This window comes from Mus musculus, chromosome 6 (genome assembly GCF_000001635.26).
Source record: "Mus musculus strain C57BL/6J chromosome 6, GRCm38.p6 C57BL/6J".
In the NCBI taxonomy this organism is placed as follows: Eukaryota; Metazoa; Chordata; class Mammalia; order Rodentia; family Muridae; genus Mus; species Mus musculus.
This window is the reverse complement of record NC_000072.6, coordinates 12,052,416-12,066,460: the sequence shown is the minus strand read 5'-3', so window position 1 is coordinate 12,066,460 and position 14,045 is coordinate 12,052,416. Positions and strand designations below refer to the sequence as shown.

Genomic DNA, 14,045 nt, shown 5'->3' with positions numbered 1-14,045 from the left:
AGAAAATGTGGTACATCTACAATGGAATTCTATTCAGCTATTAAAAACAAAGACATCATGAATTTTTCAGGCAAATGGATGGAACTAGAAAATATCATCCTGAGTGAGGCCACCAAGGCTCAAAAGGACATGCATGGTATTTATTCACTTATAAATAGACATTAACCATAACACACGGGTACCCAAAGAAGCCAAACAAGGCAAGCCCAAGCAAGGATACTTGAACCTCACTCAGAAGGGGAGAATAAAATAGTCATAGGAGGCAGAGGGAGGATGGGAGGGAGCTGGGTAGGGGAGGGGAATATAAAGTGAATAAATAAAAAATAAAATGAGAAAAAGAAAGAGAGAGAGAGAGAGAGAGAGAGAGAGAGAGAGAGAGAGAGAGAGAGAGAGAGAGAGAAGGAAACTGCCTGAGCTTATTTTAACTTTAATCACATTCTCTCTGTTGTCTAAAGAAAGGATGGGAAAAAATTAAAGAGATTATAATTAAAGATGTAAGAAAGCAGGCTCTAGTAACACATCAGAAATGTTGGTAAGTACAAGTACTAGATACATGACAGAAAAAAAAAAACACATGCTTTGGAATTAGGGCAAGCAGATAGAAAAACAAATGAGAATAATTAGGAATAATCTCTCTCTTTCTCTTTCCTTAATTTCTCTCTCATCCTATTCTCCAGCCTTTGTTTTTCCCATTTTGAGACAGTGTCTCACTATGTAGCCCTGGTCAATATGAAGATCCACCTACTTCTTTCTGAGGGCTGGAGCAGAAGCATGCATCAACATGCCTGGCCTAATTCTTCTAATTTTATAACCCTCAAGCATGATGGAATTTATATGAAAAGTAAGATATTAAAGTAGGGAAGGACCAAGAATTCTATTTTGTCATTATAAAGTTAGAGATGATCTTCAGCTATCTAACATATTAAGCCAACACTTAAATGGTCAATAAAATCTTGACTGTGGAAGAAGAGGTCAGAGACAAAATCAGAAAACCGGAAGTCACCAAACACAGACACATCTTGAGACTAAGATCATCCAGAGACAAATACGAATAGATGGGGGAGGTCCAAGAACCAGGACTCACACTACAACTTGAACTAAGGTCAAAAATTTAGTTATGAATACTGAGAAGAAACTGCAAGCCAGGAAGAAAGAAAATCAGGATTACACAGGTTTTAGGAATCTTACAAACTTTTCTAGAAGGAATGTTCAATGCTGTCACTGTGATTTTGGACAATGGTATAAATACTGAGTGTGATGAGAGGAAGTTAAGGGAGAGTAACAAGAGCTATTTCAGTGAGTCGGTAAGTAATCAAGACAGACTGAAGTTTTGTGTGTATGTGTGTGTGTGTGTGTGTATGTGTGTGGGTGAAGTCTCAAAGCCTATTCTTTGCTTTTAGTTTCAACAACAGGAATATCATAATAGGAACTACAGCTGACACCTCTGAACCACAATGAAAAACCAAAAGGATAATAAAGTCACTTCTAATATACATGAGCAGCCGCTAATGTTCTATTTTCTGTATTTAACCAAATTTTTATTTTAGCATAAAATTTTGTCTCCAACCCTAAGCAACATATAAGAGACCTTTTATATTGGCCTTAGATGTTTCAGTTTGAAGAAAAAAAAAAACATAAAGAGCCAGGGCTCTGATTTGAATAGAATATGCTGACCATAATTACTATAAGAATATATTGCTGCATGTTATAATTTTGGCTTTAAATAAATTCTACTTATGTGAACAATGACCGCATGGAGCTCAATGAATATGGGCAAGGAGAACACTAATAAGTAGTCAAAGTCTACTGTAGTAAATCTATAAAAATTTACAGTAAAATGCTATAAATTAGAATAAAACAGACTGTATTGTCATAAACTTAGGTCCGATACAACATTTTAATAATGCAATGAAAAACTTAGGTTCAGGACTATAGAGATGGCTCAGTGGTTACCAGTAAAGGTTGCTCTTTCAGAGGGCCCAGTGTTCAATTCCCAGCATCCCATGGCAGTTCACAACCTGTAGCCCTGCAATCCCACTTTCAGGGATTTTCAGTATCCTCCATGGGTACTGCACGTATGTAGTACACAGATACACAAGCTGGCAATACACACACAGATACACACACACACACGTATATGCAAAATAATATAAATTTAAAAAGAAAACTGTTTCAGCTTATTCAAGAGTTTCTTTGATGGTTTAAAAATTGGCCTAGGCATAAAATATGCATTACTGTCTAATGTATTTAACAAAAATGATAAAAAATCTTGTAACATGCTTAATGTTATATGATATGAATTTGGTGTTAATTAAACAGGATTGTATGCTATTCAGAATTCTTAAAAAGCATGTTTCTTTTCTTATTCTTTTGTATTTCATTAAGGCACAAACAAAAAATAGAGTTAAATGATTAGAAAAGTAGTTGTTTAAGTGATTGGTAAAATTAAGTTTACCTGTATACACTGTTATAAGATTGCTATTAAAATGTGTCAACTGCTTTAAGCAAGACCAGGGCTAAAATCAGGGCTGTGTTCCCACAACTAAGTCAACAATTATATACTATCAGCAAAACACTTTCAAAATGCTGAATATTTTTCTGATACTGGCAAATCAATGCGTGGGGTTTGCAGTCTCAATCCACTGAAATTTATAGCTGCAAACTTAAAATCTAGATTGGCATTAGGTCATTAGGTAATCGTACTCCTGTGTTAAATAAGGTAACAATCTGTTTTGAGAACTTAACAAAGAAAACAATGAACTATACGTAACTATTCCAGTGCTTTCTTACTTTACAGATACTTTCTTAAGAAGGAAATAGTGATGCTATCTCAGTTATAAGCTGCAACTGAAATGATTAAGATGGTTTTCTTTTCAACACAGGATCAGTATAAGGTTTTTTTTTTTTTTCAAGCAATGAATTATAGCTGATACTTCAAACCTATTCTATCTGAATCTTCTAGTCCTGAAAACAGAGAAAGCATAAATATTTATTCTATATAAACTGAGCAGACACAAGATGAAGATAAAAATGATTCATTGTGGCATATTGAATAATGGCCATGTATACTACTGTAAGAACAGAAAAGGTCATTAAGTATTGCTACTGGCTTAGAAATCCAAGATGGCGAAAGTTGGCAAGAAACCTAAACATTTGCAGTTTTACAAATTTGAGGCATTCTGTGTTTGTGTTTCCTAAGCTTTATTAGTAATTAAGTTAAAGTGTAAAGCATATATTGGAGAAAAAGCAGTAATGATGTAGCACCACACAAAATTCCCTACACAGAAACTAACAGCCAGCAAACCTATCTGCTTAACTGTTCAGTTGACCCTTGACATTGCTGCTATTTAAATATTCAAACCATAACCCCTTAACATTTAGTAGATAAGTAATTCTCAAAGTTGGCTGACTTGAAGAAAATATACTAGGAGTTTGAATTTTGATTTTTCCTTTCAAGAAACATCATTTTTAAGTTTTAGTAGGCAACACAGTAAGGAAAAGAAATTAATGAAATAAAAAAAACTGTATCAAATTATAATGTTACAAAAGATAAATATTTAAAGATTATAAGGGCTAAAACCAAACAAATTCAAACTAGGTTTAAACATTGAAAGATGAAAATACTAATAATTAGGTAGAGATCTGCTTCACTGCACTGATGCAACACAAAACTAATTTCAAAGAACAAATTCTGTTTAGCTGATTAAGTTTCCTGTGGAAACCATATACGCAATTAGGTTTTGGTGAACTGCAGTCAATATAATACAGAGAAAGGAAAATTTAGTACATTATTTTGTATCAAACCAATAAAATTATTTATTCTTTTGATATATCACAAATAATAAAATGAAAATCAACAAAAAATGTGCAACAAAAGAAATTTTAATTTTTCATAGGTTATGATTACTTCTATATTAATATATCTGGAAACCTACTGAAATATGTAGACCTATAAGTCAGTCTGGATTGCACTCAAATAGCCAGCAATCCTAGCCTTGACAAACATGTGGATTTAGTAAGTTGTGAATGTCTAAAGGAGACATAGAACAGGATAGAATAAAGCTGAACACAGCAAGGACGAGAATGGTACATGTCATGTGTTTATATACCATCCATCCATGTACAGACAGGTGCGCTTCTGTGACCTCCTTCTCACAGCAACGCGTCAGTGCATGGCTGGAAACCCTGAGCTAACCCATACCCCATGGGAAAACTTGCCAAGTATCCCCCTGTTCTACAATCATTTGCAGTAGGTAGTATCCTAGAGACATCTGTTACCTGCCATACTTCCTGTCTTGTCATCCTCAGTTCTTCAAAGACAGACATAAATTCTTGGCACACTATCTATTTATTTCTTAACATTTAAAATTACCAATACTTTAGGATTAGTATGAAAATGATTCATTGTTTAAATACAATCCAACTTTTCAAAGTCCTTTAAGTTTGGGTTGAATCCAAATACAAATGATTTCTATTTGTCTTTATTTCAATAGGGAATTGACCAGACTGTGACAATTAGTTCACTTATGTGTGCTAACTTGATCTTGTTCTTTCATGGGGTCACATGTAAGGTTATTCATGAGTAGAGCTTAAGAATTAATCCTCTTACAACCTGTAAAGGACACCAAGTCATGTGTCAACTCTCCTCAAAATGGCTCAAGAAAGACATGAGTGTACACTGACAAGTGGGCATTCTTAAGGGGAGAGTTCAAATGAAAATATAGATCTTAATAACAATGCCAAAATTATCTTAATCTTATTTCTTTGTAGTTACTAAATCTTTAACTTAAAAAAAAAAAAACTCAGTTCAATGTTTGAAGGAATTTTTAGGTTACTCCAGCCAGTCCGCTTCTGTGAAAGTAGAAGATATTTGGAATTTTTTCTACAGTTTTTTTCTATGCATTTACTACTGTATATATTCTCTTTTCCCTGAAGACAGTAAAGAGTTTCAATAGAGGCTTCACTTTTATGAAACTTTAAAACTTGGTCTGAAGGTAAAAGAAAACTTTGTTTTAGAAATATCTTTCTCAAAATATATAAATTACAAAGGGAAAATAGCAATCATTTATTTGTGCCTAGATGGGTTGCTTGAGTTCTAAGTCTACTTAAGTCATAGAATTTCAAATCGTGTTAGAAAGAAGTAAAATTAAAAACAAATCTCACAAACACTGGTCTGGATCACACCTGTAGTCCACTACTCACCCTGCATCAGACTGCTCACTCAAAGAGCAGAGTGCCTTCCATGGCAAGGATGTGGCCAGCTCAGGCTTCGCTGGAAGCCTAAGGCAGCTTTGCTGCATTAAAAGCTATTCTTATTAAGACTTAACGGTATTAACATAAGTTTTTCCTGGATACTAAGCTGAAACTAAAATGAAATGTTTTAACATCAAGATAATAAAGGTGGTAAGTTATGTCTGTGGATAGGGTCAGTCGCAGATTATACTCCACAACATACATGAAATCAAACCACAGAACCTGCAAGGCCATTGGTAAGGGCCACGTTCCTATCATTTCAAAGGTCCACAAAGTACTATGTAAGGAAGCTTATAGAGGCTTGGACTTAATGAATGCATGTGTCAAAGAGTTGATACAATGCACAGTTTTCAATGATTACAAAGTGATCTGAAACCTTACCTGGTACTTGTGGATTATAGTCTTTCTTTGGCTCTCTGACTAAGAGATTAATAAATTCATCGTCAAAGGAAACATACCGTAGTGAAAAACTGCAGCACTCAGCAAGTCTACTGAACACAAGGAAGTTCAAAAGCACAGCGCCCTGGAGATCATCTGTGGCCCACACAGATATGGCCGAGTGGCAGCTGCTAGGAACTTGCCGCCCAGCATCACGGCACTGTTGCATAACTGCCACTCAAGGAAGAGATCAAATTCCACAATCCTACATAGGGTTTACAGTAAATGTAGAACCCTTTCACATTATCATAACATTAAAGTGTTATAAACTGATTCATCACAGTGGAAATTAGCTGTCATAGAATGTATGGACAATAATCCTGATTAAAACAAAACAGCAGATGATAGAAAAAAATGAATCTATTATTTACTTGTTAATTATTCCACAGTGCATGCTGTACAGAACACAAAACAGTTTAACACCTAACACTGAGGAAATATTAAATAAGGCAATATTAAAGAAATGGCCAAGATCAAGGCTATTTATGTCAGTGATGCTTAACAGTTTTTCCCCAAGATCCCCTCCTACATTTCTTAAGGGAACAGTCTTCTCTGAAGTTGCACGGCTAGGCGTGGTTTCGTGCTGGCCTCAGTCTGTGGCACCCACGGAAGTGGGACTCACAGGAACCTGCCTGCTTCGGTTCAGCGTCTGAGTCTTGAAACTATAGGCATGAGTTACTACACTCAGTTTATAGTGCTTAGGGTGTGACGATGATAGGAAATGGCAAGATGACAAGAACAAACAAAACAAACAAAATAACCATGCCAATCTTTCACTGTCTTTTATGAAGGTAAAACATAATAACCATGTAAATTACTTACACTGTCTAGTCCCCAGTTTGGAATTCTGACAACAGTTTTGAAAACTTGGCCTCATTCATAATACAGAGCACTTTACTAGGGAAGATATATAATTTATGAGTTAAAATGCTTAAATATAATATACTAAGATGAAATAGCCTACAGAGTCAGAAAGGCTGAAACCTCCTTCTCAGTTCAGGTACATGAGGAAGTCAAAATCCTTTCAGCTTACATCTGAGAAAGACACTCATTTTGCAAACCCCTGCCTGAATAACCTCCCAAGCAGCCTCTCCACTACCTTGCCATATACACTGGGCACTGTCTGTCATATAGACTTGCCATATAGACTGGGCACTGTCTGTCATATAGACTTGCCATATAGACTGGGCCCAGTCATATAGACTTGTCATATAGACTGGGCCCTGTCTGTCATATAGACTTGCCATATAGACTGGGCCCTGTCATATAGACTTGCCATATAGACTGGGCCCTGTCATATAGACTTGCCATATAGACTGGGCCCTGTCATATAGACTTGCCATATAGACTGGGCCCTGTCATATAGACTTGCCATATACACTGGGCACTGTCATATAGACTTGCCATATACACTGGGCACTGTCAAAGTTGTAAGGACTGTGATGGTATCCAACCTTATCAAATTGTCCTTAATGTCATGAAAAATACAAAATGTCTTTAAAATACGAAAAAACGCAAAATAGAATTGATTTTACAAAGAAAAGAGTAAGTTAGTTTTGATAGAACATGAGGAGAAATTAAACTACTGTTAATAGTGTTACCCACAGCAAAAAAAACCCTGCTTACTATTTCTGTATTTCTGTCTCCTCTCTCCGCCTTCTGTTTTTAAAGCCATCTGACTTTAACAAGACACATCTGAATGTATCATAAGTTAATTCTTTATCAATTTTCATGCATCATCCTTTACCTTGGTCAGCCAGCTGAAAATTATGTAAGCCATAAATTAGCTTTAAACAAGCTCGGAATCAGGCTGGAACTGGTTTTCGAATTAAAGAGCCTTCAGTATATTACAAGGTGCTGTCATTTTATTACCCCAATCAATTTTGTGTGGCCCGAGGTAGAAGGAAAATGAATGCTGTCTTCATTTGCAATGGGTTTATCTCCTAAAGCAGGCTCTGGAAACATAACTGCAGCAATGAATTGAAAGCTAAGGTTACATTTAACATTGCCAACACAGAAAATTGTTACTCGTTAACAAAGTTTGAGTTACAATAGGAAAAAAAAAAGACAAAGAGCATTTGCAATAATGGCAGTTAAGTCACCGTATTTAAGTAAATTTAAATAGCCTTCGAAGGACAAGGAAAAGGGTCCACGCACAGGGACCACCATTCTCAGTGCTGCCGAAGTATTAAACAATTCATCTATATATACTTCAACCTTAATCTCAATGAAAAACATTTATTAATTGTTCTTATGCTCAAGTGTAGTCAGACAGAGCCTAGATAGTACTCAGTGTAGCTCTCATCCCCACTCCACCTCCCAGACTCTAAACGGCCATCAAAGGAGCTTGACTAAGTAGACATCACTTGCTGTCTTCATTTTAGGCTGACCACTGAGGCAGAGAGATGACCTCACTTGCTTTCTTACCCAATTTTTTCAACAACTGGGTTCTGAGACTGAACACATACTGACTAGCTGGCATATCTAAGCCTATCAGAAAGAATAACTGTTCAGGAAACACTTTGTCACCTCAACTCTCAGTGTTACATACCTGTAAGCTCGACACTTGGAAGGCACAGGAGAATTAGCAATTCAAAGCCTCTTTGGTTACATAACCAATTTGAGGCATCCGTGGCTGTATGAGACCCTATTTCAAAAACCCCAAACAAAACTAAACTAAGTGATACCAAATAAAACCAAGATGAGACAGCAGAGGGGTCACCAAGTGAACTTAGAGGTGAGTTTCTCTTTGGTAACAAATCACAGTGTTGGACATCTACTCTCATAGAATACGGGAATTAAGAATTTTTTCTGTTTTTGTCAGGATTTACTTAACTTTGTGGTACTCCATCTGATGTTGCTGTGTTTCCTTCTGTAGTGTGAATTTCGCAAAATGATCCCACATGTCTATAACTTATCACAGACTCCCTATTAATCACTGGATTTATCAAGTAACATAAACTCAACTAATAAAGTCACTAAACTGGCCAACACTGACTTAGACATGGCTCTGTCTTTAACAAGCGGTGTAAGCTTGTGGTTACCACGAATCTCTAAGCTAATTTTCCTTATCAGTAAAAAAAAAATTAAAGCATTTGGACTATATTAATATTCTTCTAATTTTTTAAACCACGTAAGTACCAGTAAAACTAATTAAGTAGTTTCTGTCCCTTTTTTGTTCTAAAAAGAAAAAAATTAACCATGTTTCCCCTCCCCCACATAACAAAATATATTAAATAACTATCATTTTAAAAGGCTGCAGGACTTGCAATCCCTGCCAGGGAATGGAGACAGGGAACGCAGCTTGATTCAAGTAGCCTAGTTTGCTTGACAATCTCCAAGCCAAATGACAGACTGCCTCAAAAAAAGGTACAGGAATCCCCAGGAATGGACATCTGAGGCTGTCTCTGGCTTCTACACATGTACATTTATATTCACATGCATAAATTCACCAAAAAAAAAACCTTTTACATACACAAGCACCTACAGGCACAGACAATGAAAAGAACAATTACTGATATGCAATATCAGATTCTAAACAAATTAGACATTAACTGGTTCATTGGTGGATTGTTCCTTTCTAAATTTAAAAGAATTTCTCAAGAAATCTTTTTTTTATGGGATTCAGGTTACCTACATATGGATACAAACTGGGATAGGAGGTTTAGTCTTGCATCCAACTAGAAGATACAAATATAGTTCATCAGGGACTGAGGGACAAGAGGTACTGTTTTCAGATCCAAGAATTAAAAACAAAGTGTGGATAATATACCATTTGAAGAAAACTATGAATGCTAGATAATATTTCACAGATATACAAAAGTGTAACTTTTAGCATCAAGAGTTATATATAGTTATTAATTTCTAACACACAAGAGAAGATTTAGCACAGCATATGAATAACATGTAAAATTTTTATCCAATAAATTATGTGAAAGCGCGAGCATGTCCACAAAGACAAAGTAAATACTCAAACACTCGTGGGCTACAGCTTCCTCTACAAACACTCGTGGGCTACAGCTTCCTCTACAAACACTTGTGGGCTACAGCTTCCACTACAATGTTGTGCAGAACACGTGTTTCTTCTGCCAGATTCACTAAACACTTTTAGGCAAACCAGATATTCTGTACTTCAGAACTAAAGATTTTAAAATTAAACTGAATTTCTGTTTTAAAAATATTTGTTATAATCAAGTTATATATTAACAGACATGCTGAATATACTAGGTAGAACAAAACTATTTCTAAAAATACATGATTCTTATATTTGCTGAATAGGTATTTTCTTCTCTTTTATCTTTTCTGCATATTTGGGTCATGGCTGGCACAGATTTATACACCCGGCAACTTTTGTGCATCAATAAATAGCCTAAGGCCTATAAAGCACAATTCAGGACACAGGACCCGTATTACTTACACTCCCTTTTCCAGAATAATGCTTTAAAAATAAATTCAAAAGTAGCTAAGCAGGAATCAGGCTAGGTGTGGAGAAGTAGACAGCTAAAATATAAAAGATATGTTTAACACCTGGCCCTTTGTCTTTGAGAGGATAGGAAAAACCCTGATGTAAGAGTTTTCAGTCTAGTTAGTACAGATGACTGGGGCATAAACGATGCCAGCTCTGAGAAAATCCTGCTGAATACCAAGATGAACGGCCTCACAAAAGAAGCAGGCTAGGAACTCAGGTTAGTCCTAAGGATTGTAGAGAAACCAGGATTTAAGCTGCAGGCTACGGTTTGGACATGATTTTTCTCATCTAAGGGTTGGGCTGAATGCTTGGTAGTGTTAGGATATCAGTATAATTATAGTTTAAGGTCTTTAGGCCATTAACAGCACTGTTTCCAAAAGCAGGGGATGGCATTCTGATCCTGCCTAATCCTAATGAAAAGATTGCTACAAAAGAGTAAGTCTTCACCTTCTGCTCTCTTTATAGATTTCCCTTCCAGAGAGTCTCTGCCTCTATGATGTCATCTACCATGCGACTCCTCTACCAGAGCTGAGGCAATGCCATTGCTAGGACTCTGACAGCCAAGAAAATTTATTTTCTTTATGAATTAACTTGCTCAAAGTATTTTTATTATCGCAACACACATGGACAAATATCCCAATAAGGCATTGTGTAGTGGGGATACCAAAGCATAGACGAGAGAAAGTGAGAGATAGGGAAAAGAATGAAACAGAAGGAGGAGAGGAGAGGAAGAGGAGAGAAAGACAGGTGGCTCTTTTTCACCTTCCTTCCTGTCCTGGATTTTCCGAACTGGAGTGTGACAAGTGATCTTTGAAAAATGACAGAAAAAGGAATACACCTTGTTGATGGGAACTGAACCTTAAGAATGGGGAAAAATGAAGTGGCATTTTTCCTGATATAAAAACAAGGACAGAGATGGAAAGACATCTCTCTCTCTGTCCCTCCATCTCTCCCTCCCCATGTCCCTCTTTTTCTTTCTAAGACAGGGTCTCACTATGTAGTCCTTGCTAGACTGGAACTTACTCTGGAAACCAGGTTGGCCTCACACTCCCAGCTTGCTTCATTCTCCTGAGTGCTGAGATTAGAGGTGTGGACCACTGTGCCTGGCTACACAGCACTCTCCCCTCCTGGAAAACCTGTTTTATTCAAATTCTTTACCTGTCTTAGAGTGCAACAAAATGAACTGTATTTAAAGGAGTGGCAAAAGAGACATGGTGAATATTAAACTTGAGTTATTAAGGAACAGTTTGCTGCTGTAGGCTCTTGCAACTGCCTAATTACATTAACAAAATACGATGAAGTTTAATACCTGTACTCGCAACTTGTTATATGATACCTATCCATCCTGAGTATGTGTATGTGTGTGTGTGTCTGTGTATTTGATAAGCAGAATGTTGGCTATTTGTTCTAACTACCTTTGAAAACTTTGTAAATCCTCAAGGCACACAAGACACTACAGCAGCCTGGCAAAACCAAAACCAAAACCAATCAACCAAACAAAAATCCCCAAATAACAACAAACAACAACAACAAACCCCCAAACAGCTGTAACTTCCATTTCATACCCACTCTACCCTCAGGCTTCTCTAAAGGCCTTAAATGTCAATTGTATTCTAAAGGCTATAACATCCATTCCCAGCACCAATGGCCAGTCCCTGACCTGCAAGTTAAAAAAAAAATACCCCACAACTCCTTGAGTTTACCCCAACAATCAGACCACATAGTCCCTCAATCCCAGGCCACCCTGGAAAGCTCCTCCCCATCCCCAAGAAACCCTATGTAAACCCTGTGTTCTCCCTATTCTCTGCTGCTTCTACCGTGAGCAGAGGCAGCCACCCTTCTGGTTTCCCCCTCCGTCAATAAATCTCTTGTGCGGGGTGGGGAGGGGAGCTGTTGTGTGCTGTGACTCTTTGGTATCACTACTGCCAGGATGCCTTTTGGAACAAATTCCAAAACAAATTCCTGGGGAAACTTTCCTGGCAGTTTACCAACCAGGAACAACACTGAGTGGCTTACCACCACCAGCTCAAGGAATTCAGTGTCTGCTTCTGGCCTCTGCAGGCATCTGTATTCACACACACATTACCAGTCAACCACCCACCCCACCCCCAAGCACACATACAAACATAATTAAAAATAAGATTTAAAAAGAAAACATGGAAACTTGTATATTGTGTATACAATTATCTTAAGGACATTTGTTGTATAACAAACTGATAAAACTAAAATTTTGAAAAGTGCACGTAAGAGGATATAGAACTAAAACATGAGTAGAAAGGCAGTAAGTAACCAGCTTCTATAATTGCAGTAAATTGATTTCCTTCTTTATAACATTGTGAATATCCCACCATGATCTTACTCTTATACAGGAAATATATTTGTATCTTGTTTTGATTGTTTAGTGGTACAACCCCAGGTTGGCCTTGACCTTGTACACATTCCTCCAATTTTACACTCTCAAGTATGAACATTACCAGAATGTAACACTGTGAATGGCTTTATGAAATTTTCTTTACTGAATCCAACTTTATTCTGAAAAGTGGAGTCAAAATGAACAACAAGCAAAAAAACAAAGAGAAAAACAGAAAAATGTGTCTTTAAAGCAGAATTTTTTATAATACTTATTATTTTAAATATTCTTGGGGTTTTGAATTATTACTTCCTAGTTTTATAGTTCAAATGAACAAATAATCTGCAAATATATTTACTTCTACATAGTTATCTTCTTTCTACTGTTACTTTCTACTCTAATATACTAGAACAGGATTTCCTATTCTGATTTCACCAAGGGCACAGTGGCACAGTCCTGTAAGATCAGCTCTTGCTAGGCAATGCTAACCTATGTAGAAAGGCCTGAAGATAGTGCTATAGTGAGACCCTGTCTCCTAAATAAACAGGCAAGCAAACAAAACCCATTAGATACTATGACAAAATGAACTCAGGTTATCTTTCAAAAAACTGTTTTTGCTTAATATTATGTGTGTGTGCACATACATGCACACATATGCACGCATACACGCACTGTGCACACACACACACACACACACACACACACACACACACACCACGAGGCTCCTGTCAAAGTCAGTGTGGAAGTCAGAGGTTACCTCTCAGGAATAGTCTCTCATTTGCTTCCTTAGGGAGGTCTCTTTTGCAATTCTTGCTTCATTGCATCCTACTGGCTAATGGCCTGTGAGTTTCCAAGCCATTTCCCTTTTTCTACCTCACACCTGACTGTAGGGGCACTCAGATTACAGATTCACACAGTGTCTGGGTTTAGACTTGAAGGATAGAGTCTACTTCGTCAGGCTTGCACACCAAGTGCCTTTATGCAATGAGCTATCTCACTGGCCTGATAAATTAATTGCCTTAAGTATATCTTTGGCTGGTATTATTTTAAAATTTAATTTATTTTATCTTCTCATTTCAATTTTTAACTAACAGTTTAATAAATTAGAAGGAAACAATGTCTTTAAAGTATCAGAAATGTTCTCCTGTTACTCAAGAATATTTTCAGTTAAAAAATGATTTGTACGTTTCCTCTAATGTTCATATCACTTAGATATTTTCTTATTATTCCTATTAGGCCTGATAAAGCCATTGTTGAAATTTTGACCTGCTGTGTAATCCATAGGACCACCATTTTATATTTAACTGGAAATATACATTATTCCTTATGTAAAATACAGCATAGGGTAATATGTAATTTTAGTTGTTAAGAGAACCAGAAATGCCCTGGTTTAAATTTGTTTATTGTGTAATGATACCTATTGTTGCCTTTTAATTCTAGGAAGAAATGGATGTTTTTCTACAAGGAACGTTACACATGATCTCAACTATCTAACATAAAACTCCAAAAGAAACAGGAAACTCTATTTGTTATGTT

General features: G+C 36.5%; 1 protein-coding gene across 15 annotated transcripts in view; it reads right to left on the bottom strand.

The window, feature by feature from the left end:
- Positions 1–14,045, bottom strand: part of Phf14 (PHD finger protein 14) — a 192,432-nt gene that overhangs the window by 33,696 nt on the left and 144,691 nt on the right. The gene's annotated exons all lie outside the window — the stretch shown is intronic.